Raw genomic sequence first — 21,952 nt, 5'->3', positions numbered from 1 at the left:
AGGGCTTTCACCACTCCCAGAATTGATAACAGTGGCTCACTGCTGCCTAAGATGTTTATGCAAACAATGTGGTTGGTGCTGAACACTTGCTTTCCTTCTGGAATCTGGGATTTTGATATGTACCAGGGAGAGGGTGCCTACATGACCATCCCCCATAAAAGCCTGGGCTCCTAGGCTGAGGCTAAGCTCCCCTGGTTGGCAACATTTCACACATGTTGTCCTCATGGCTGGAGGACTTAAGCGTGTCCTCTGTGGTTTCACTGGCAGAGGACTCGAGGGAGCTTGCCTCTGGTTTCCTCCAGACTTTGGTCCACTTGCCTTTTCCTTTGTTGACTGTACTTTGTGTCCTGCTGCTGTAATAAATCACAGCTGTGAATATAACCCTAGGCTGATTCCTATGAGTCCTTCCAGTGAATCATGGAGCCTGGGAGTGGCGTGGGGGACCCCAATACAGGAGTGATCACGGAGAACTGCCAGAGGCAAAGAACCCAGAGTGGAATGCAGCCTGGAGACATTCCCTATAGGACACAAGTCACCTCCATGAGAACTGCACAGAACAAGCTCTTAACATAGCGTCCTCCTTTCCACCTGTCACAGATGGGCCTTTCATAATAACAGGAGATCTGTTCTGCATTTCCACACTTTCAAGTAACAATCACAGGTCACAGGAAGACGCGTGACACAACATACTTATATATTCCAAGCGCTTTATCTAGTAACAGGGCAACTCTACGAGGCTTTCTCAAGATTTGGCTCTTTCGGTGATTTCATTGCTTCTGAGAATGAGATTATTATCTTGTGCTCAATAAAACATACAAACAGATAAATGTGTTAATGTCTGTACTAACTGTTGGATTTGGGTAGACTAGTATAGGCTATGTGTGGTAGGATTAATTCTTAGATTTGCCAAAGTCCAAAAGAAGAGAACCAGGTAAGCATCAAACTTCACACTTGTCATCACAAGAAAAAGAATGTGTAACAATGTGAAGTGATGTTTGTTAACGAAACTTATTGTGGTAATCATTTCACAATATATACATACATCAGATCATTACGTTGTACACTTTAAACTTACACAATGTCATGTGTCAATTACGTCTCAATAAAACTGGAAAATAAATTTCACGCTAATGGTAGACATCTTGAACAAAAATTCCATTTTTAAATAATTTGTGAGGAAGAGTGAAAGCCACTGAGCAACTAAACCCTTCTGAGACATTCCGTATGGATTTTTAACCTCTTTCAAGAGGCTAACTGTCCATTTTAATATTAGGGAGAAGTAGACAATCCTGCAACAGTGGAATGAAAAATTCCTCCATTCAAAATTTTCTTCTCAAATCAGAATATTTAGATTTATCCTACACTATGTTTGTAAGGGAAACATACTTACTACCACAAGATTTTGCTCTCATTTATGCAAAAAATAGTAGCTCTCTTACAGTGTTTGTCACAATTCCGATTTCAGAGGAAGTGTTAACCTAAATAGGATTTAGCCAAATATGTTTAAAAATAGGTCAAGATCGGGACTTCCCCGGTGGTCCAGTGATTAAGACTTTGCCTTCCAATGAAGGGGGTGCAGGTTCAATCCCTGGTCAGGGAGCTAAGATCCCACATGCCTCAGGGCCAGAAAAGCAAAACATAAAACAGAAGCAATATTGTAACAAGTTCAATAAAGACTTTAAAAATGGTCCACATCAAAAAGCTCTTTAAAAAAAATATATCAAGATCACACAGCTGTTTTTAAACTAATTGTGTATTTAAAGCTGTTTTGGTAGTTTTAGTGACAAAATAGAGATGCTTTTTTCTCAGCATTTTAAATTTGAGTTAGCAATACTGTTAAACCAAAATGATTAGGGTCATACGGTTCACACTGTAATTTCAAAATTAACTCTTACACAAGAGAAGTTAATCTTAGAATAGGACAAAGAAATATATATTTGAAAACTAAGTTTAAGTAAATGTGAAATAAGTCCTTTGCAACATATAATTGCCATTTCATAAGAAAAGTAAAAGGCTGTGTGTTAGTCAGAGCAGAGGTAAGACAATTCTCCATGGGTTTCTCACATTTCTGCACATCTTACAAACAGAAGCACCGACAGCCCTTTATTCTCAGCTATCTTTCCAAGGATGTTTAGATAGAAAACAGCCTTGTAAGATAATGTCTTCTTCCAGAGGTAAGGGCAAGCATGCTTACCTCCCAAAAGACTCTGATTCCCTGAACTCTTGTATTATAACCCACTGTGTGTGCAGGCATCCATCTGGGCCTGTCCACACAGTCCCTGTGTGACTCAGGGTCAAGGAGAACCAAGGCAAATATTCGGATGCCCATGCTGGCTGCAGTGGTTTACGAGTAACCAAGTAAGTAATAGAGTCCTTTGTTTCTGACCCATAAGTCTTCTGTCTTCTACCTGCATCCATGGAAAACGGCAGCTTAACTTGTTGCAAATAGGGCAAAATCTCAGATACTCCAAAGTTCTGGATGGAAAGATTAAAGTTCATCTCTCAGAAGACTTACTATAGAATGCATATGAAAAGGTCTATGACTAAATAATCTATTTATTTCAGGTCACTATGCAAACATTTATATATTTTAACATATTGATCTGCTCAATATGTTCAAATATATATGTATGTTTGTGCTCTTTTGTTTTTTATTGATGCATGATTAGAAATTCTTCTTTGTTTCCTTTTAAAAAACGGTATGTATTGCATTGTTTTTTGATGGAAAATAACAGTGAAAAAAAATGTAGTCTGTGGTCTCACTAGTCAGAAAATCCCTGGTGACATAAAAAATAAATAATAGACAGAGGCACACTTGGCTAGAAAATTCAAATAGTACAGAAAAGCTTAAAGAACACAGACGCCACTCTTTCCAACCCAGCACCAACTTAACCATTTTTATGGTTTATTAAAATTGTCTGGGCTTCCCTGGTGGCGCAGTGGTTGAGAGTCTGCCTGCCGATGCAGGGGACACGGGTTCCAGCCCTGGTCTGGGAAGATCCCACATGCCGCGGAGCAACTAGGCCCGTGAGCCACAACTACTGAGCCTGCGCGTCTGGAGCCTGTGCTCCGCAACAAGAGAGGCCGCGATAGTGAGAGGCCCGCGCACCGCGATGAAGAGTGGCCCCCGCTCGCCGCAACTGGAGAAAGCCCTCGCACAGAAACGAAGACCCAACACAGCCAAAAATAAATAAATAAATAAATAAATAAATAATTAAAAATGAATATCTGCTTAAAAAAAAATTGTCTTTTACTTCTGCGTTTACTGCTTCCCATAAATCCTTTCTTTTCAGATTTTCTGGTAGGAAACTCCACAATCTAAGACAGAGAAGGCATCAGGTTCCTGGTTTAGGCACGGCGGCCACCATCCCTCTGCCATGAGATCCTTCTCATCATTAACAATGTTCTAGGGAAGCTGCAGCTTAGGTTCCAGGCACTGGGGGAAATGTAAGCAAATACTTCCTCCTTCCTCTTCCCAACAGGGAAGTGTGCTGGGCCCACAAGACTCCAGTCCCTGTCACCTGGGGACACCCTCCCCTTTTCTCTTCCAAAAGGGAAAGAGAAAAAGATCTACCATGGCCATAGTTAATCTTCTGAAGAGCAGATCAGGAGCTTATTTTTGCTTTAACCATTTAGAAGCAGGATCAACTGAAGTCACTATTGTGAACTGATTACCATTCATTTTTAATTAAAATGAGACATAATAAAAAGCATGCATCTCGTTAACTATATGTCACATTTGCTCAGCTCTAAATTTTGCTACACCATATTCTATTCATGTAAGTTCAGTCTTTGAGTTTGTTTCTGCAGTAAAATTTCCACCTACATAAAATTTTACAGAATTGAAGAAACATGTTATGTGTACAGCCAGATCTTTATCATTTCGAAATGTTTATATCCATACTTCAGTATGCTTTGATGATCTTATTTTTAACCTCAGAGTACAGGTTGGACTCTTTAGATATGCAGATTAATCTATGATCTTGTGATTTCAGAGTCACAGGCAATGATGGTATCATTCACCAACCAATTGCTAGTGTCAGGAAGCAGACTTTTCTTCTGCCCTATTAGGTTTAGTAATTAGGGGCCTGCAAATTAAAATGACAAAAGATAGTTTAACAGGAGAAGAAGTTTATTCACATATATGGGAGCTAACAAGAGAAGTAACTATCTCACTAAATGTTTAAAGTTAGAGGTTTATATATCTAACTTAGCAGAGAAAAGGAAAGTGGAAGAAAGGACTTCTATTCTTTTAGAAGAATAAATGAACGATAAGTAATTTTGTGATTATTTTGTGTCTGCACGTTCAAGGGGTCTTTCCTTCTTCTATGCGAATCTCCCCAGAGAGGGGATTTGTGGTAGGTTTACTCTTGATTTCTCTCCTGGGAGTAGACCTGTCTTGAAGAGGGAATCATAGAAGCCTCATTTCTCAGAAATGTCTGCTTTTAGTCAAATAAGGAAAGCTCTTTCTGCATCTGTTGATTCCCAAATGTTTTGAGATTAAAATAATCTCCATACAAACTCTGAGGGTCCAACTGGGTCTCTAGGCATTCCTCCCTATATGTCCTCACTTGTAATGCTGTGAGGCAGTGCCTACTCTACCTTGTACAGATAAGGAAACTGGCTCAGAAGGACTCAGTTACCTGCCCCCGGTGAACAACTAGCCAGTTTCAGAGCTGGATTATTACAAGGGACATCTGAATCCATAGCCCAGCCTCTTAGCCCTTTGAGACATGATCACTCAAGAGATCTTAGAGGGCTTCCCTGGTGGTGCAGTGGTTAAGAATCCACCTGTCAAGGCAGGGGACACGGGTTTGAGCCCTGGTCCGGGAAGATCCCACATGCCGCAGAGCAACTAAGCCCGTGGGCCACAGCTACTGAGCCTGTGGGCCACAACTACTGAAGCCCACATGCCTAGAGCCCGTGCTCCGCAAAAAGAGAAGCCACTGCAATGAGAAGCCCGTGCATTGCAACGAGTAGTCCCCGCTGGGTGCAACTAAAGAAAGCCCATGAGTGGCAACACAGACCCAACACAGCCAAAAATAAAATAGAACAACAACAACAAACGTTTAAAAAAAATAAGAGAGATCTTAGAGCTCATGTGATCCAACCCTCTTTATGCTATTGAAGAAATTTGTTTACGTCACTGTCAATCACTAAATGGGGGGTGTTGGACAATTTTCTCAGCCCATTTGTGTCCCGGTTTTTCCATCTGTAAAATGATTACAGTATTCACTTCAGAAGCATGCTTTGAGGAACAGTTCCAGGCACATAGTAAGTGCTAAGTATCTGCTCTTATTATTATTTACTTTATAGACATCAACACATTCTTATAAAATATTCCAAGACTAAGTGTACAGAGTAAAACATGTAAATCATCTCTTACCCACCTGCCCACCCTCTTCCCAGGGGTCACCATCAGTGGATGTGTTTCTAGTCCTTTACCATCATAGTCATACATATTTTTAATCTGTGCACTCATGAGCTGTCTTCATGCATTTTAACAGAAATGGAATCATATTTTGCAAATTATTCTCCAACCTCCTGTTTCCATTTAAACCACTCAAGTCTTATAGATCTTTCCATGTCAGAACATCTCAGTGTTGCTCATTCTTTTTTAACAGCTGCATGGTGTTATACTGAATGGACTTAAAATGATGTACCCTTCTGATACTGATAAGCTTCTAGGCAGTTGTGGGGCTTTTGGTTTTGTTTTTCTCATGTAGCTAGACAAGCTCTTAGTGATTAGACATGTGGAAAAGCTAAAGAGAGCATGTTGTTCTAGAAAAGTTCACATTAATATACAGCAGAGACTCTTCTCTCATGATCAGCTTCGTGTCTCTCCAGCTCTGATGGATAATATCATCTAAACAAACATTTGGGTTTTTTTTTTACCCATTTCTAGTGGGGCTGCACTTTTGGTTCCCTAACAACTTGCAGCTTCTGATCTGGGCAGAGTGAAGAACAAAAATAAAGGTGATGGTGGAGCTTGTGCCTAGGACGACACCCACTGGACTGAGATAATGAAACAGCCACTGAATGAGGCACGTTTGACCCTGGGGATGTCAGAGGTTTCTAAGGGAGCTTTTAATGGGCTAGTATCACAGGGTCACTTTTTAAAAACAGGTTCTACTTAAGTTGGACTGCATCTTTCTGCATATTTCTTTCTACCATCCTAGTTTCCTTCCAAACCAACGGGATGACAGACCATGCTACAATAACATGAACATGTCGGTTTACATGAGGGAGTAGGGCGTTTACCCTTATCTGGGGAATTCTGAAATAGAGACTCCTGGAGGCACTATTTCTACCTGAATGTTTTGCACATTGCTAACTAATCACTTCTTAACTGCATGAGAGAGGAGTTTTTCTATGTACCATTTCAAATCAGAATCCGATGGTATTTTACCATTAGGCAACAAAAGATCATCAGTTTCCAAAATTTAGTGAAATTTACAATAATTGAAAAAAAATTTTGTGCTAGCAAAAGTATCTAAGAGAGAAGAATCCAAGCCAGGAGCAAATATGTTATCAAATTATTCATGAAATAATAATGATAATGATGTTGTGTGTTTGTGGAGAGTTTCCCATAAATGACGCCCTGAGCCAAGCACTTGGCTTAGATCACCTCACTTAATTGTCTCGACAGCGTAATCACTCTCACCTAAATATGAATTCAATCAGTCTGACTGGTTGAAATGCAAGGAAGAGTTCACTGATGTTCCCTGGTTTATAAAGAAAACTGCTTGTTATTACTTCTCTTCTGGATTATTTCACAGACATTAGATCGAAGTTTTAGAAGAAAATTCCCCATTTTAGTTTAGCAGATCTTCCCATGTTTTTATCATATCTTAGCTATAAAAATTTCAGAAATGCAAATATATAATGTAATATAATATACTCTTTACAAATAAGTAAAAGCAAAGATTTATCTCATTCACAAAAATGCTAAAAAAGCAAGATAGCAGAATTAATGCTTTAAACTTAACACCTGACTACTACAGGCTACTACAGATGAATAAACGTCTATAGAAGACAAAGTACAGGGACTCCCCTGGGGGCGCAGTGGTTAGGAGTCCGCCTGCCAATGCAGGGGACACGGGTTTGAGCCCTGATCCACGAAGATCCCATGTGCTGCAGAGCAACTAAGCCCGTGCGCCACAACTACTGAGCCTGTGCTCTAGAGCCCGCAAGCTCTGCAACATGAGAAAGCCACCGCAATGAGAAGCCCGCGCACTGCAACGAAGAGTAGCCCCCGCTCGCCTCACTATAAAGAAGGACTATATGATGAACAGCATCAAATTTATAATCACTGGGCAAACCATGAGGTACGATTTGAAATATACTAGAAATGGTCAGTGTCTTTCAAAATATCCCTTCTAGTCTTCCCCATAGTGTCTAAGGGGCCACCATGGCATTGAAATATTGATTTACTGTGAATCTCAAAGACTTTTCAATCTTAAGAAGTGTCTTTCTGAAATGGAACTACCCTTTGTGGCATTCTTTTTTTTAAAAAAGTAATTAATTATTTTTTAAAATAGATCTTTATTGGAGTATAATTGCTTCACAATACTGTGTTAGTTTCTGTTGTACAACAAAGTGACTCTTTTAAGTCAGGGTCTCTCATCCGTTTATTCATCCAACAATATTACTTGAACCACAATTGCCAGCAGGCGCCGTGTAAGGCTCTGAAGAGGATGGGAGACAGAGGCAGAGCTTTCCTAGGAAAGCTCACATTTTCACCTCCTTTATTCTCACCTGAGAGCAGCTGACACAGAAAGAGCAGGAGAAAATGTTGATGTCTGAGTAGGTAAGAGGGAAAGGACAGAACACTCTCTTTGACCGCCTTACTATGAGCTGCCATGGGCTGGCTCTGTGGACAGAACATAAAACATGTGGCAAGATTGTGCTGGGGTAAGTGGTTTCTACATGGACTATTTCTAAGACAGTGTTATGCTCTTACAATTTCTCACTTTCATTGTATAACTGTCTCTGCTCTGAGTACATTTCAGAGAAAAATCTTAGGCGAGCATTCAAGTAAAGCAATGAAAATGTACTGCAGTGTGATCAAGCGGGTATTTTAGCGATTTATAATTATGCCTCTAACATATAAAATGCTCTACACTTCACAAGTTGGACTTGTTAGGAGGCAGATAAATTCATGAATGTGTGCAGTCTCTATTATATTTCTATCCTGGACTATTTTTCTTAAAGATTTTTATAGCTGCATAGGAGGTGATTTTAAGAAAAATACTTTGACTACTTTTTTCATGTTAAATACTCACTACAAATATTGTAGGAATATTCAAAGATAGAATTCTCCTGTTCACCTCCTGTCTTGAAGAAGCTTTTACTTTGTGTTTTTGAGTGACATAAAGTCTCTTTGACTTTGTGTTTGAAAGTGACATAAGTGTGGTAGGTGTCCTGATACAAGGATGGCATTTTCGGTTCCGTGCCTGTCTCTCAAAGGTTCAATGAAGCACAGAGGAGCAGGTGACTTCCTTACTGTTTCTGTGTGGGCTTTGCCTGTCCCATCACTGAGTCTGCCTGTCATCCTCGTGCAGATGGGCAGGCAGTTTACAGGCCCCATGGGGTCTGTGTCCTGGCTTCAATGTTGGACCCATTAGGAGATCCCTGGGGGACCACATGAGTTGCCCGCAGGGTCCTACCTGAGCTCAGGGGAGCAAAGGGGGAGATTGAGGGCAGTGAGAGCTCTCAGCACCGCTGCCCCTGGGCTCCCTCTCTGGAGGTAGTGATGAATGCCCAGACCTAAGAGCCTTCTGTCCATGTTTGCTGCACATATAAACTTAGTGAGGCAGTGATGAATTTGTGGAGAAAACAATATTTTTTTAAGTCCAAAGAACTAAATTAGAGTCCCTGACCTGTTGTGATTCCAACTTTGTATACATCTCTTAATCTCCATGAACCTCCATTTTTCTGTGCAAAAGAGAGGTAACAGTGATTGCCCTGACTACCTCCACGATGGAAGATGTATTGGTGTTTTACGTACAATGAAAAACTATACAGGGGTTCCATGGCCGATGGTTTGTAGAATGAGGCAAGGTAGAATAAAAACAGTGACAGAAGGAACAAAAACAGAAAGACGGGGTGTTCTTTTCTTTTAAACAATAATGAATTCACTGAGGAGTCTGAAAAGTTCCAGGAGCTGGGTGCTGCAGAGCCCAGCGGACACCATGGAAACCTCAGCGGGATGTCCAGCGTTTCAATGTTGCATCACCGTTAACTAATAGGAAGCCAGTTTCCTCTCCCTAACTTTCGGAGAACTAAGGCTTGTATATTTTGGAAAATAAGGTTGAAAATGAGAATAAAGAGTGAAGATGATTGGATTGTAAATTTTTTTTTTAATTTCCTATTTTCCTGCTGCCTCAACACCCAGGGGACCAGGTGCGTGGGTGTGCCCAGGCTGGTTCCTGCCGCAAGATTCCCTTTTTGCCCTCCCCGACTGTGACTTAGACATTCCAAGAAACAATGAAATCTCCTCAAGCCTTGTTTCTGCTCCACCCAGACTTGCCCAAGGTCCTCACTCTCTCTCGACTCCCCACCTGCTAGGTGGCTGCTGAATGGTGAGGTGCGCCCTGTCTTCTCCTCTAGGACCTGTGAGTATAATAAACCCTGTAATTTCTTCTGCAGAAATATTGCAGTGGCCCTTAAAGACCCTACAAGGGGGACTTACTCCCCCATTTACAATGATACTGGCAGCAAATGGAATTTTAATTCCAAATGTATGTAGTTTGGGAAAGCTAGATGATTTCCTATACAGACTATCTAGAAGGTTCTGTTGGCTCCTAGACACCCAATAAGCTATTAGAGAGTCTGCTTCCTGGACCTTGGCTCACAATAGCTCAGTTTCTCAGGCCCCATCTTTATTTTCATTCTCCCCATTTACACTGGCGCTTATGACTGTCAGCCATGGTTTATGACTAATAAAACCCTATTGTGTAAAATGCACTAGAGTGAGGACCTTGCACAACAGGTGATTTAGGCATAAGAAGCTATCCTTCTGCTATATTCTTTTAAAATACTGAATCATTTTTTAAAACATGAATTACAAGCTGTCAGGGATGTCAGTCATGTACACGCAGATATGCAACTAAAACTGTGCAGGTGTATCCCTCAGATTGTTTAGTGCTTACAATTTATTTTTGAAAGATATTTTGTGCTAAGTGAATGTAATCTAACATATAATTTTGGTATGTTTTACGAAAGGGACAATCATACTTCTCATTATTATCATTTAATTAATACGAAAAGAGTTAGTTTGGCTTTTGCTCAATTTTGAATGTGATTTTTAAATCTCATTTTATTAATTTAGATGAACTATAGAACTATGGGGGCTTCCCTGGTGGCACAGTGGTTGAGAATCTGCCTGCCAATGCAGGGGACACGGGTTCGAGCCCTGGTCCGGGAAGATCCCACATGCCGCGGAGCAACTGGGCCCGTGAGCCACAACTACTGAGCCTGCGTGTCTGGAGCCTGTGCTCCGCAACAAGAGAGGCCGTGATAGTGAGAGGCCCACGCACCGTGATGAAGAGTGGCCCCCGCTTGCCGCAACTAGAGAAAGCCCTTGCACAGAAATGAAGACCCAACACAGCCATAAATAAATAAATAAATAAATAATAAATAAATAAAATTAAAAAAAAAAAAAGAACTATGGTATATCATAGTATCAGCAATTCAGAAATCCTCAATGCAGTTTAACTTTCAACCTGTTCCAAGAGGATTTAAGGGCATCATAATGTCCCAGGGCTGTAAAAATTTGCTTGTGGATGTAGTAACCATACGCTTATCTCACATACAACTTTTCAGTCTTAGAATTAATGGTTTTTGTGAATTAAAAATTATTCTGCAAAAATTAGCATAACTGTCCTTGCCTTTAAGCATCACTCTGGTGAGCTGGTATTAGGAATAATGAGAAGAAACTTGTATCAACCCTGCCCCCCACCACTGGTTAAACTACAATATGCTCTATACACCGTGAATCACTTCTTTTAAGAAAGTTATCTTATGAGATGGCAGGTGCTTATACCTGGAAATGTAGAAAATACTTCACTCACAACGTTTACGGAGAATAACTGATGAGGAAACACCCAAGGCAGAGACAAATGAGACGGAGCTGTGCGCTCAGGGATGCACGGGCTGGGATGCAGGAACCGAAACTAGCACCAAGTGGCCCCTGACCTGACGTGATTCTGCAGGGAATTGCAGCAGATACGTTTGCTGGGAAATCAGGCAACGCTCAAGGAGGAGGAGGCTGCAGATTTGTAATTTAATAACGAGGAATTTAAACTGTTGCCCCAAGAGGAGGGGCATCTCTGGTAGAGCAAACCTCCTTGCAGAGGCCTGGACTTGGAAGAAGGCGGTACACTCTCTGGACAAGCAGGATGCTGGGCGGAACTTGGCTGAAGTTTAGGAAACAGGATGGTGAGAAGAGTCTGGGGAGTCAGGTCAGGGCCACTCTGTGAGGGGCCCTGAGTGTGAGAGTAAGGAAGGGAGACCGCAGTCCCCAGGCAAGGGGGTGCCCAGGGAGGCACGGGGGAGAGGGGGGAATATGCCCACCTTCTCTGGGGGAAGATGCCTCCCCCCTCCCCAGGCCCCACAGGGGTGGGAGGCGAGGCTGGGGGATTTGCTTCAGAACACAGACGGGAATCTATTGTTATAGACTGTATCTGAAATGAAGAAAATTAGTAATCAGTAATGAGTTAAAATAGAGATCATTTCATTTGGAATTAGACAAATCCTTAAAAGGTGCTACATACACATGGAAGTTCATTTATCTTCTGGTGCTGAGTCAGGTTTTGGTTTTAGTTTTGTTTGTTTTCCCTTTTTTCTAACCAGCCACAATGAAATCAGGGCTGGGGTAGAGTTCTCAGTAGCAGTGACTGCATTCCGGAGGGAGGGGCAGTGAGCAGGGTCTCACCTCCTCGCCTGGATGCAGCTCACCGAGCTCTCAGGGAGGAGGGCGAGCTCCCTGCCGTCTTCCACGGTCCCGAGCCCTCGTCCTTCTCCAGCCCGAGGTCAGAGAGGTGAGCGGTCCCTCCTTCCTCAAGGGCACAGCCCTGCCTTCCCCTCCTCAGGAGTGTCTCCTGGGATGAGCCCTGGGTGTGGGGCCCTGAGAGGCTGCCCCCGGCAGCTCCCTGCAGTACTAAGGGCTCCTCCCAGCGTTTGCCAGCAGCTTCCGTGCTGGTGCTTGTTAGGGCCGCTGGGCTGGGAGGACGTGACCCACAGAAATGTGTCATTTAGTGAATCCACAAAGTGGCGTCACTCAGCCCGGGTTGTTAGGATCACATCCAGATGGCCCTCAGGAAACATCTGATAGAAATTGGTAAGTGTAGGTCACCTGAAATGCACCTAGAGAGAGGAGATCCTGGGGCAGGGAAGGGCTTAGGGGACCGGCAGAGCCAATGATAGCCAGACACAGGATAAGATAAGGCCTGGGTGGGTCAACAGGGAGACATTAGATGAAGTCATTAAGGGAGCTCAGGGTCAGGTCTGGTTTCTAACTGTGATACTAATTTTTTATCAAATCAAATCCTGGCCACGTACTTCCTATGTGGAGTGAAGGCTGCCTTAGAAACTGGCATGTTTTTATATCTACAGTATTTCTCTCACTTCCTGAACAAGTATTGGCCTGGGAGCACGTCAGTACCCTTTATTTTTGTGGGGTGTCCAGGCATGCAGTGTTCAATTTCCAGCAGCATTGGGAGAGACTGACACCACCCTCAGCAGAGGGAGCAGAGCTGTGTTTGAGGGGAAGCATCTCCAGTTATACAAGGTCAATTGGTTCTCTGTAAAAAGTGACAGTGTCCACGTGCAGTCCTAAGGGCCCTTTTATCCATCACACGTGACAGGTTGGCAGAGTAAAGACTCTTTTCTTCCAGCAGTGCCGAGAATATGTTCCTGTTTTGATTTACGTACATAATCAGAAACAGACTAAAAAGGCATTATAGAAACTATAGAAATGAGTCAAAGATCTACAACAACCAAGCGAACGCACCATCAAAAAAATGTCACATTTAAAAGGGTAGGAAACCTGTGGCATTTTTTAGTCACTTTTTAGTGCAGCTTGAGGAAAGTGGCAGCCAGATCCCCAGCCCCCTTTTGCAAACCTGAGAGAGAGCAGACTGATCTGCAATGTTCTAAACTGTCTGTGGGCTGCCTAAGGATTGGTCTTTTGACACCTAACTCAGAGTTCAGACAAACAAAAATGGCTCAGATCTCAGAATAAGGGAGCAATGGGAAGCAGCGGGTATGATTTGTAAAAACGGTTGCAAAGGTAACTATAGACCCACAGACACCAAGGACAAGAGATTACTGATTGAGGAGTACAATAGGACAGCTAAGGCCCCAAGAGTAAGCAAGAGTGAGACTCTTAGAAAAGCAAGACATTTAAAAGCAGATGTATCAATAGGAGAACTGGGGAAAAAAAACACACGCACTGGTCCAGAGACAACACAGGTCTGAAAAGACCCTAAGACATCACATTAGGCTGATTACAAAGGTCTTCCCCTGTGTAGAGCAAGTATAAGAAGACTGGGAGAGGTGGCTGTTTTTTAAAATGCCCAGTTTTCAACAAAAGATCACCAGGCAGACAAAGAAACAGTAAAACTAGGCTCATTCAAAGGAACAAAATAAATATCCAGACACCATACCTCAAGAAAGTGGTTTTGGACTTACTGGAAAAAGATTTTAGAACAACTATCTTATGTATGCTCAAAACGTTAAAGGAATACACCAACAAAGAACTAAAGGAAATCAAGAAAACAATGAAATGAAAATGAAAATGAAAGCACAACTTACCAAAACTCATGGGATGCAGGGAAAGCAGTACTTAGAGGAAAATATAATGTAAAAGCTTACATTGAAAAAGAAGAAACATATCACAATCAACCACCTAACCTTACACCTTAAGGGACTAGAAAAAGAAGAACAAATTAAATTGAAAGCTCAAAGAAGGAAGGAAATAATAAAGATTAGAGCAGAGATAAACAAAGAGAGACTAGAAAAACAATAGAAAAAATCCATGAAACCAAGAGTCCGTTCTCTGAAAATCAACAAAATTGACAAATCTTTAGCTAGATTGACTAAGGAAAATAAAAAAAAGACTCAAATAATTGAAATCAGAAATAAAGACAAAGACATGGCTACATATTTAACAGAAATAAAAGGATTATAAGAGATTACTATGAACTGTACACTAAAAAACTGGATAATCCAGGTGAAATGGATGAATTCCTAGAAACACATAACTTACCAAAACTAAATCAAAAAGAAACAGAAAATTTGAATAGACCTAGTAAGGAGATTTAATTGGTAACCAAAAGTTTCCTGGCAAAGAAAAGCCTTGGACCAGATGACTTCATGGATGAATTCTACCAAATATTTAGAAGAACTAAGAAGAACCAACACCAATCCTCTCAAACTCTTACAAAACTTAAAGGAGAAGGAACACTCTCTAACTCATTCTGAGGCCAGCATTTCTCTGATACCAAAGCCACATAGACACTACAAGAAAAGACAACTGTAACCAACATCCCTTATAAACAATGATGCAAAAATCCTCAACAAAATACTGGTAAATCAAATTTAGCAGCATATTAAAAGGATTATGCACCATGACCAAGTGGGATTCATTTCTGGAATGCAAGGGTGGTTCAATATATAGAAAACCAGCAACGTCATATACAGTATTAATGAAATGAAGGGGAAAAGCACAGGATCATCACAACTGATACAGAAAGAGCACTTGACAAAAGTCAGCACACTTACATGATAAAAGCACTCAAGAGACTAAGAATAGAAGAAACTACCCCCACATAATAAAAAGCCATATATGAAAAACCCACGCTGAACATGATAATTTTTGGTGAAGGTTGAAAGCTTTTCCTCTAAGATCAGGAACAAGACAAGGATGCTAGATTTTGTCACTTCTGTTCAACATAATACTGGAAGTCCTAGCCAGAGAAATTAGGCATGAAAGACATCCAAATTGTAAAGTAAGAAGTAAAATTATCTCTGCAGACAACATGATTTTATATGTAGAAAACCCTAAAGATCCATCCCCCCCCCAAAATTGTTAGAACTAATCAGGGAACAATGTTTCGGGATACAAAATCAATACACAAAAATCAGTTGCAATTCAATACACTAGTAAGGAACAATCCAAAAATAAAATTAAGAAAGCAATTCCATTTACAACATTATCAAAAAGAATAAAATACTTTGGAATAAGCTTAGTTAAGGAGGCAAAAGACTTGTACTCTGAAAACTACAAAACATTGCTAAAAGAAATTAAGGACACAAATAAATGGAAAACCATTCTGTGTTCATGGATTGGAAAACTTAATATTTTGAAGATGTCAATGTTTCACAAAGTGATCTACAAATCATTTTCAACAAGGGTACCATGTATTCAGAAAGGACAGTCTTTTCAACAATTGGTGCTGGGAAAATTGGATATTCACATGTAAAGGAATAAAATTGGACCCTTACCTTACACCATATACAAAAATTAACTCAAAATGGATCAAAGTCCTAAACATAAGACCTAAAACGATAAAACGCTTAGAAGAAAACATAGTATAAAAATTTCATCACATTGGATTTGGCAATCATTTCTTGGATATGAAACCAAAAGTACAGACCACATAAGCCAAAATAGATAACAATATAACATATAGCTATAAATGCTTACATTGAAAAAGAAGAAATATCAAAACATAACAACAGAATTTAAAACTTGGATACATCAAAGAACATTATCAACAGAGTGAAAAAGGCAACCAATGGAACAACAGAAAATATTTGCAAATCATATATATGATAAGGGGTTCATATCCAGAATACATAAAGAACTTTGTACATCTCAACAACAAAAAAATCAATCTGATTTTAAAATGCACAAAGTACTGCAATAAACATTTATCTAAAGAAGATACACAAATGCCCAATAAGCATAGAAAAAGATGTTTGTTAGGGAAATACAAATCAAAACCATAGTAAGATACTACTTCACTCCCTTTAGATTGGCTATTTTTTTTTTTAATGGAAAATAAGATGTGTCGGCAAGGATATATAGGAAACTTCGTGCACTGCTGGTAGGAATGTAAAACAGTGCAGCCACTTGCAAGACCGCTATGGCAGTTCTTCAAAAAATTAAAAATAGAATTACCATATGATCCAGCAATTTCACTTCTGGGTATATATCCAAAAAAGTTGAAAGAAGGGTCTCAAGGAGATATCTGTACACTCATGTTCACAGCAACATTATCCACCATAGCCAAAAGGTGGAAACAATCCAAATATCTACCAACAGATGAATGGATTAAAAAAATCTGGGCTATACATACAGTGGAATATTATTCAGCCTTAAAATGAAGGAAATTCTGACACATGCCACAGAATGGATGACCCTTGAAAACATTAAGTGAAATAAGCTAGTTACAAAAGAACAAAAATTATATGATTCCACTTATATGAGGTATCTATTCAAATTTCTAAAGCCAGTAAAATGGTGATTGCCAGCGCCTGGAGAAAGAAAGGAAATGGGGAGTTAGTTTTTAATGGGTAGCAAGTTTCAGTTTGGGACGATGAAAGAAGTTCTGATGGATGCACTTGGAGGGCATTGTGCTGAATGAAAGAAGTCAGACAGAGAAAGACAAACACTGTATGATATTACTTACACGTGGAATCTAAAACCTATAACAAACTAGTGAATATAACAAAAAAGAAGCAGACTCACAGATATAGAGAACAAACTAGTGGTTACCGGGGGGAGGGGGGCAAAAAAAGGGTGGGGAGTGGGAGGTACAAGCTATTGGGTGTAAGAGAGGCTGAAAGGATGCATTGTACGACACGAAGAATAGAGCCAACATTTTGTAATAACTGAAAATGGAGTGTAACCTTTAAAAATTGTATACAAAATATACACAGTAAATATTAGTTGTTTTACCTCTCAAAAAAATTCTGAAGATGAATAGTGGGGTGATAGTGACACAACAATGTGAGTGTACTTAATGCCACTTAAAATACTTAAAAGGGTAAATTATATGTTATGTATATTTTACCACAAGAAAAATTTCAACAAAGTAAAAGTGCATTTTCATTTAGGTGAAATGTTAGCAATGAGACCCAGACTGATACAATGAGAAACAGAAAGTTTCCTGCCTATGAACTCCCTGTGGTAATGGGAAACTCTACTCGTCCCAGCCACTGCTGCAGATTTCCTGGGCACTCTGGGTGGGTGCCACCACGCCCACCCTCAATTTCATGTCAGTGACACAAAGCCCATTGCGACTGTACCTTGTTTGGTGTCACGTGGTGGCAGGACAGGACAGAATTTCTCAGTTCTTACCAGGGAATATAGTCATCATCAACTTCACACAGTGAGAGTCTCAAACTGCCCACAATCTTATCTAGCTCTTGCCAGCAGGAACACCTTTTTTATCTTAAGGTAATGAACTCTGAATCATTAATACAAATCAAGAGCTGAACGAGGGAAAGTTACACACCCATGATTCAATCAAGATAAACGCCGAGAGGCCACGTGCTCCCACCCCCTGTGATTTGGATGCTTATATTACCCAGCTATGATGAGGGAGCCAGTTCTGACTGAAACTGCTTCCCACTGAAAATGGGTAGCGGAAAGTCTCCCAGGAGATTGTCTGTTAGGCAGCTTCCCCACTGTTTCTTGGGGAACACAGTGCAGTAAACAGATCATCTCAGGGGGCTGTCAAATAAACAAAACAGGAGTGAAGGTAACAAAATCAGCCCTTAGCAAATAACGTAAACTGGCATTAAGAAGAAGAAAATGGTGATTGAAAGAAAAGTGTTACTTGAAAGTAATAAAGCCAAAATCAGGAGAAAAAAGCAGAAAGCAAAACCAAAGTAAGTGTAAATGAGAAAATAAATTAAAATGAAATTTGAAAATGACCTAACAACTTTCTAATAGAGAGAAGTGAATCCAGTCAAGCTCTTCAGGCTCCAACCTGGAGGCAGGTAAAGTGAGGTGTGAACAATCAAGGCCACTTGCTTCTGTTCTGCAGGTGACAGCTGAGCTAGGACCCTTACCTGTGCACCTCTCCCCTGCATCCTCCTTTCATCCTTTCTCCCCTTCCCTGGTTGATTCTTGGCCTAAGGTAGTTCTTGAGGACCAGGCATTGGGTTCAGATCGATTTAGGGAATAATAAACATCTTGATGCATCTTGAGGGCTTCCTGTGACTGAGGAAAGGACCAGTAAAGGACAAAGACTCAGGAAAAACTGATGCTCAGAGAGGCTGTGTCCAGATAAGAGGGCAGAAAAACAAAGCCTGGCCTGGAACTGCTCTGTCTCTCATTTCCCTGAACCAAGACGCCCCAGGTCCTGAGCTGAGCAAGTCCACACCCCTTTATGAAGCAGGGAATGCGTTTTGTCCAACGCTGAACTCCTCATCGCTGGCTTCCAAACCTGGCAGGAACATCTGTGTCTATTCTACATCTCACTCCCAGTAGGGAGACAGAATTCACAAAGGCACCAAACAATCCAGCATCTTTGTTTCTATGTGGAACCTTGAGCAAAGATGGCAGATCCCTAAGAACAGAGCCACAGCCTGGGCTGGGACAACAGCAAAACCACAGCACATAGGTGTCCATTCAGGATCCTGAGGTCAGCAGTTCTCCAGGTCATTTCTGACCACTGCCCTTGGGTGCACCCTCACCTCCTAAACCCAGCCCTGAGGTGACCCAGACTTGCCTCTGCCCCACCAAGAACACGATTGCGTTGTACAGTCTTCCTCCCTCTCATCCCCTCTTTCTTCTGTGTGCTCTGGGAATCTATCTCACTGCACGTAATTAATCATAATAATAAACAGGAAAATAAAGGGCTACTTCAATCATACCTTAGAATATTCCAGAGTAACACAGAAATTGACCATTGTGTAACTCTGAGCCTCAGTTTCTTCGTCTGTAAAATGAAGACACTCATGGAGAAAGATTAAATGATATGATGCACCTGAAATGCTTAAAACCATGCCTGGCTCACAATAAACACTCAGTAAATGTCAGACACCAACCACGGTTCTTCACCTTGACACAAACTCCAGCCTCCCTTTCTAGATGCCACTCCTTGTAGTACTCAGGGGTGTTGTTTGCTCATTTTCTCACATTCCATTTGCCATGGTGTCCAGAGCATTTCTTATCAATTTCTCATCAATTCCAGATTAATCTTCTTCTTCCCTTACAAAAAGTGGGCACAACAAACAAAATGAGAAAGTGCCTCTTTTCCTTTACGATAAGCATCGTTTGACTACAGCCACCTCTGTCCTTCCAGGCCACTGTCATGTTCACGTTGAGATATATTGGAGTTCTTACTCCGGAACCTGTGAATGTGAACTTATTTGGAAATCTGGTCTTTGCAGAAGTCATCAAGTTAAGATGAGGTCATGACAGTGGACCCTAATCCAATATGACCTGGGTCCTTACAAGAAGAGAAGAGACATGCACAGAGGGAAGATGAAATAAAGACACAGAGGGAGAACACCCCATGACAGTGGAGGCAGAGATTGGAGTGATGATCTACAAGCCAAAGAACTCCAAGAATTACTGACAACATCATAAACTAAGAGAATGACCTGGAAGAGATTCTCCCGAGACCCTTGCCCTGCCCATGCCCTGCCAAGACACTGATTTTGGACTTCCAGCCTCCAGAATTATGAGAGAATAAATTTCTGTTGTTTTAAGCCCCTCAATTTCCAGTACTTTGTTACAGCAGCCCTAGGAAACTCATCCAGGGAGAGATTTAATTCCTTTCAGTTTAAAGGTGCCCTGTACTGTTTGACAGGGGAGGGTTTTCAAAAGACCCTAGATATCACAGTCAGGTTCCTTTAATAAGTGACTCATGTATTTATTATTTATTTAATCTAAGGATAGAAAACTTATTGGCGATGTAATTCACTGACCATTTCACTTATTATGACTTGGGTATATATGGATGAAAAAGTGTTGCCACAGTAATTTTGCTTTCCATTCTGACGATATTTTTTGGTAACTCTCAAATTTTCTTCCAATATGTAGGAGCTTTTCCTATGTCTGAATTTTCCATCAGTGGGAACTTTAGCTAATAAAGCATTTGCTGCAGCATACACAAGAGCTCCCCAGGGAGCTCTTTCCACTGCTCAAGTGAGTTTTCTCTTCTCTCTCTTCTAAAAAAGAAGGATACTGAATCATTAAAATGTTCAAAGCTCTGAGAGGAAGATAAGCCATTCAGGTTGAATGATTAAGAACATTAAAAAACACAAAAGAGAAGACAGGAGTTCAAATCCAAATAAACTTCATTTGTCTAATGCACATCAAACATTATTTATTTTGAACTTCTCTCCCTTGGCCATAGCTGTAGTGTGAGGCTAAGTTCTGGTATTTCCACCACCTGCCCTTCTTCTTTCTTATGCACAGCTCCTTCTAGAAAAATGCCCTGACCTTCGACTCTTCTTCAAAACTGCTCTTCCTTAGCTCTTAACTGATCCCTCCTCACGGACAAAGTGAAAGGTAGAGTATGCCAATAAAATAAGCAGAGGTTTTCAAGCATACCACAGGGTAATTGGGAAAATGACTGGAAGATGAGTCACGTGCTTCAGGTCCGGAGCTCACCCTATAGGTATTTAGGGTGCATGGCAGACAGATGCACTCCTGTCCATGCATCCAAACCAATGTAATATCATCTCAGAGACAGCTTATCCTTTTATTTTTTTTTATTTTATTTTTTTTTTAATTGAACTGATTGATTTTATCCTTTTTTTTAAAAATAAATTTATTTATTTATTTTTGGCTGTGTTGGGTCTTCGTTTCTGTGCGAGGGCTCTCTCCAGTTGCGGTGAGCTGGGGCCACTCTTCATCGCGGTGCGTGGGCCTCTCACCATCGCGGAGCACAGGCTCCAGACGCACAGGCTCAGTAGTTGTGGCTCACGGGCCCAGTTGCTCCGCAGCATGTGGGATCCTCCCAGACCAGGGCTCGAACCCGTGTCCCCTGCATTGGCAGGCAGATTCTCAACCACTGCGCCACCAGGGAAGCCCTAGCTTACCCTTATATATGCCAGAAGAAAGCCACCTCACCATAAAACTCTTAGAAGAGAACATAGGCAAAACATTCTCTGACGTAAATAGTACCAATGTTTTCTTAGGTCAGTGTCCCAAGGCAATAGAAATAAAAGCAAAAATAAACAAATGGGACCTAATCAAACACACAAGCTTTTGTACAGTAAAGGAAACTATAAACAAAATGAAAAGACAACATACGGACTGGGACAAAATATTTGCAAATGATGCAACCAACAAGGGCTTGATTTCCAAAATATACAAACAGCTCATACAACTCAATAACAACAACAACAACAAAACCCAATTGAAAAATGGGCAGAAAACCTAAATAGACATTTCTCCAAAGAAGACAAACAAATGGCCAACATGCACATGAAAAGATGTTCAACACTGCTAATTGTTAGAGAAATGCAAATCAAAACTACAATGAGGTACCACCTCACACCAGTCAGAATGGCCATCATTAAAAAGTCTACAAATAACAAATTCTGGAGAGGGTATGGAGAAAAGGGAACCCTCCTACACTGTTGCTGGGAATGTAAACTGGTGCAGCCACTCTGGAAAGCAGTATGGAGGTTCCTCAAAAAACTAAAAATAGAGTTGTCATATGATCCTGCAATCCCCCTCCTGGGCATATATCAAGAGAAAACTATAATTAGACAAGATACATGCACCCCAATGTTCATTACAGCTCTATTTACAATAGTCAAGACATGGAAACAACCTAAATGTCTATCGACAGATGAATGGATAAAGAAGATGTGGTACACAAATGCAATGGAATACTACTCAGCCATAAAAAGCATGAAATAATGCCATTTGCAGCAACACAGATGGACCTAGAGATGATCATATTAAGTGAAG

General features: G+C 40.9%; 1 protein-coding gene across 11 annotated transcripts in view; it reads right to left on the bottom strand.

The window, feature by feature from the left end:
* The window catches only part of LOC309664383 (low-density lipoprotein receptor-related protein 12-like), a 194,800-nt gene that overhangs the window by 35,795 nt on the left and 137,053 nt on the right, over positions 1–21,952 (bottom strand). Inside the window, exon 1 of one of the 11 annotated variants that reach the window (XM_082469646.1) lies at positions 11,578–12,577. The exons of 9 other annotated variants lie outside the window; for them this stretch is intronic. The gene's annotated coding sequence lies outside the window, so the exon portion shown is untranslated. Of the gene's footprint in view, positions 1–2,386; positions 2,647–11,577; positions 12,578–21,952 lie in introns of those variants that run through there. One more of the 11 variants, XM_082469647.1, reaches the window with a different exon arrangement.

This window comes from Balaenoptera physalus (genome assembly GCF_965194825.1).
Source record: "Balaenoptera physalus genome assembly, chromosome: 7".
In the NCBI taxonomy this organism is placed as follows: Eukaryota; Metazoa; Chordata; class Mammalia; order Artiodactyla; family Balaenopteridae; genus Balaenoptera; species Balaenoptera physalus.
The sequence above is the reverse complement of the archived record's forward strand: the minus strand, read 5'-3'. Positions and strand labels throughout refer to the sequence as shown.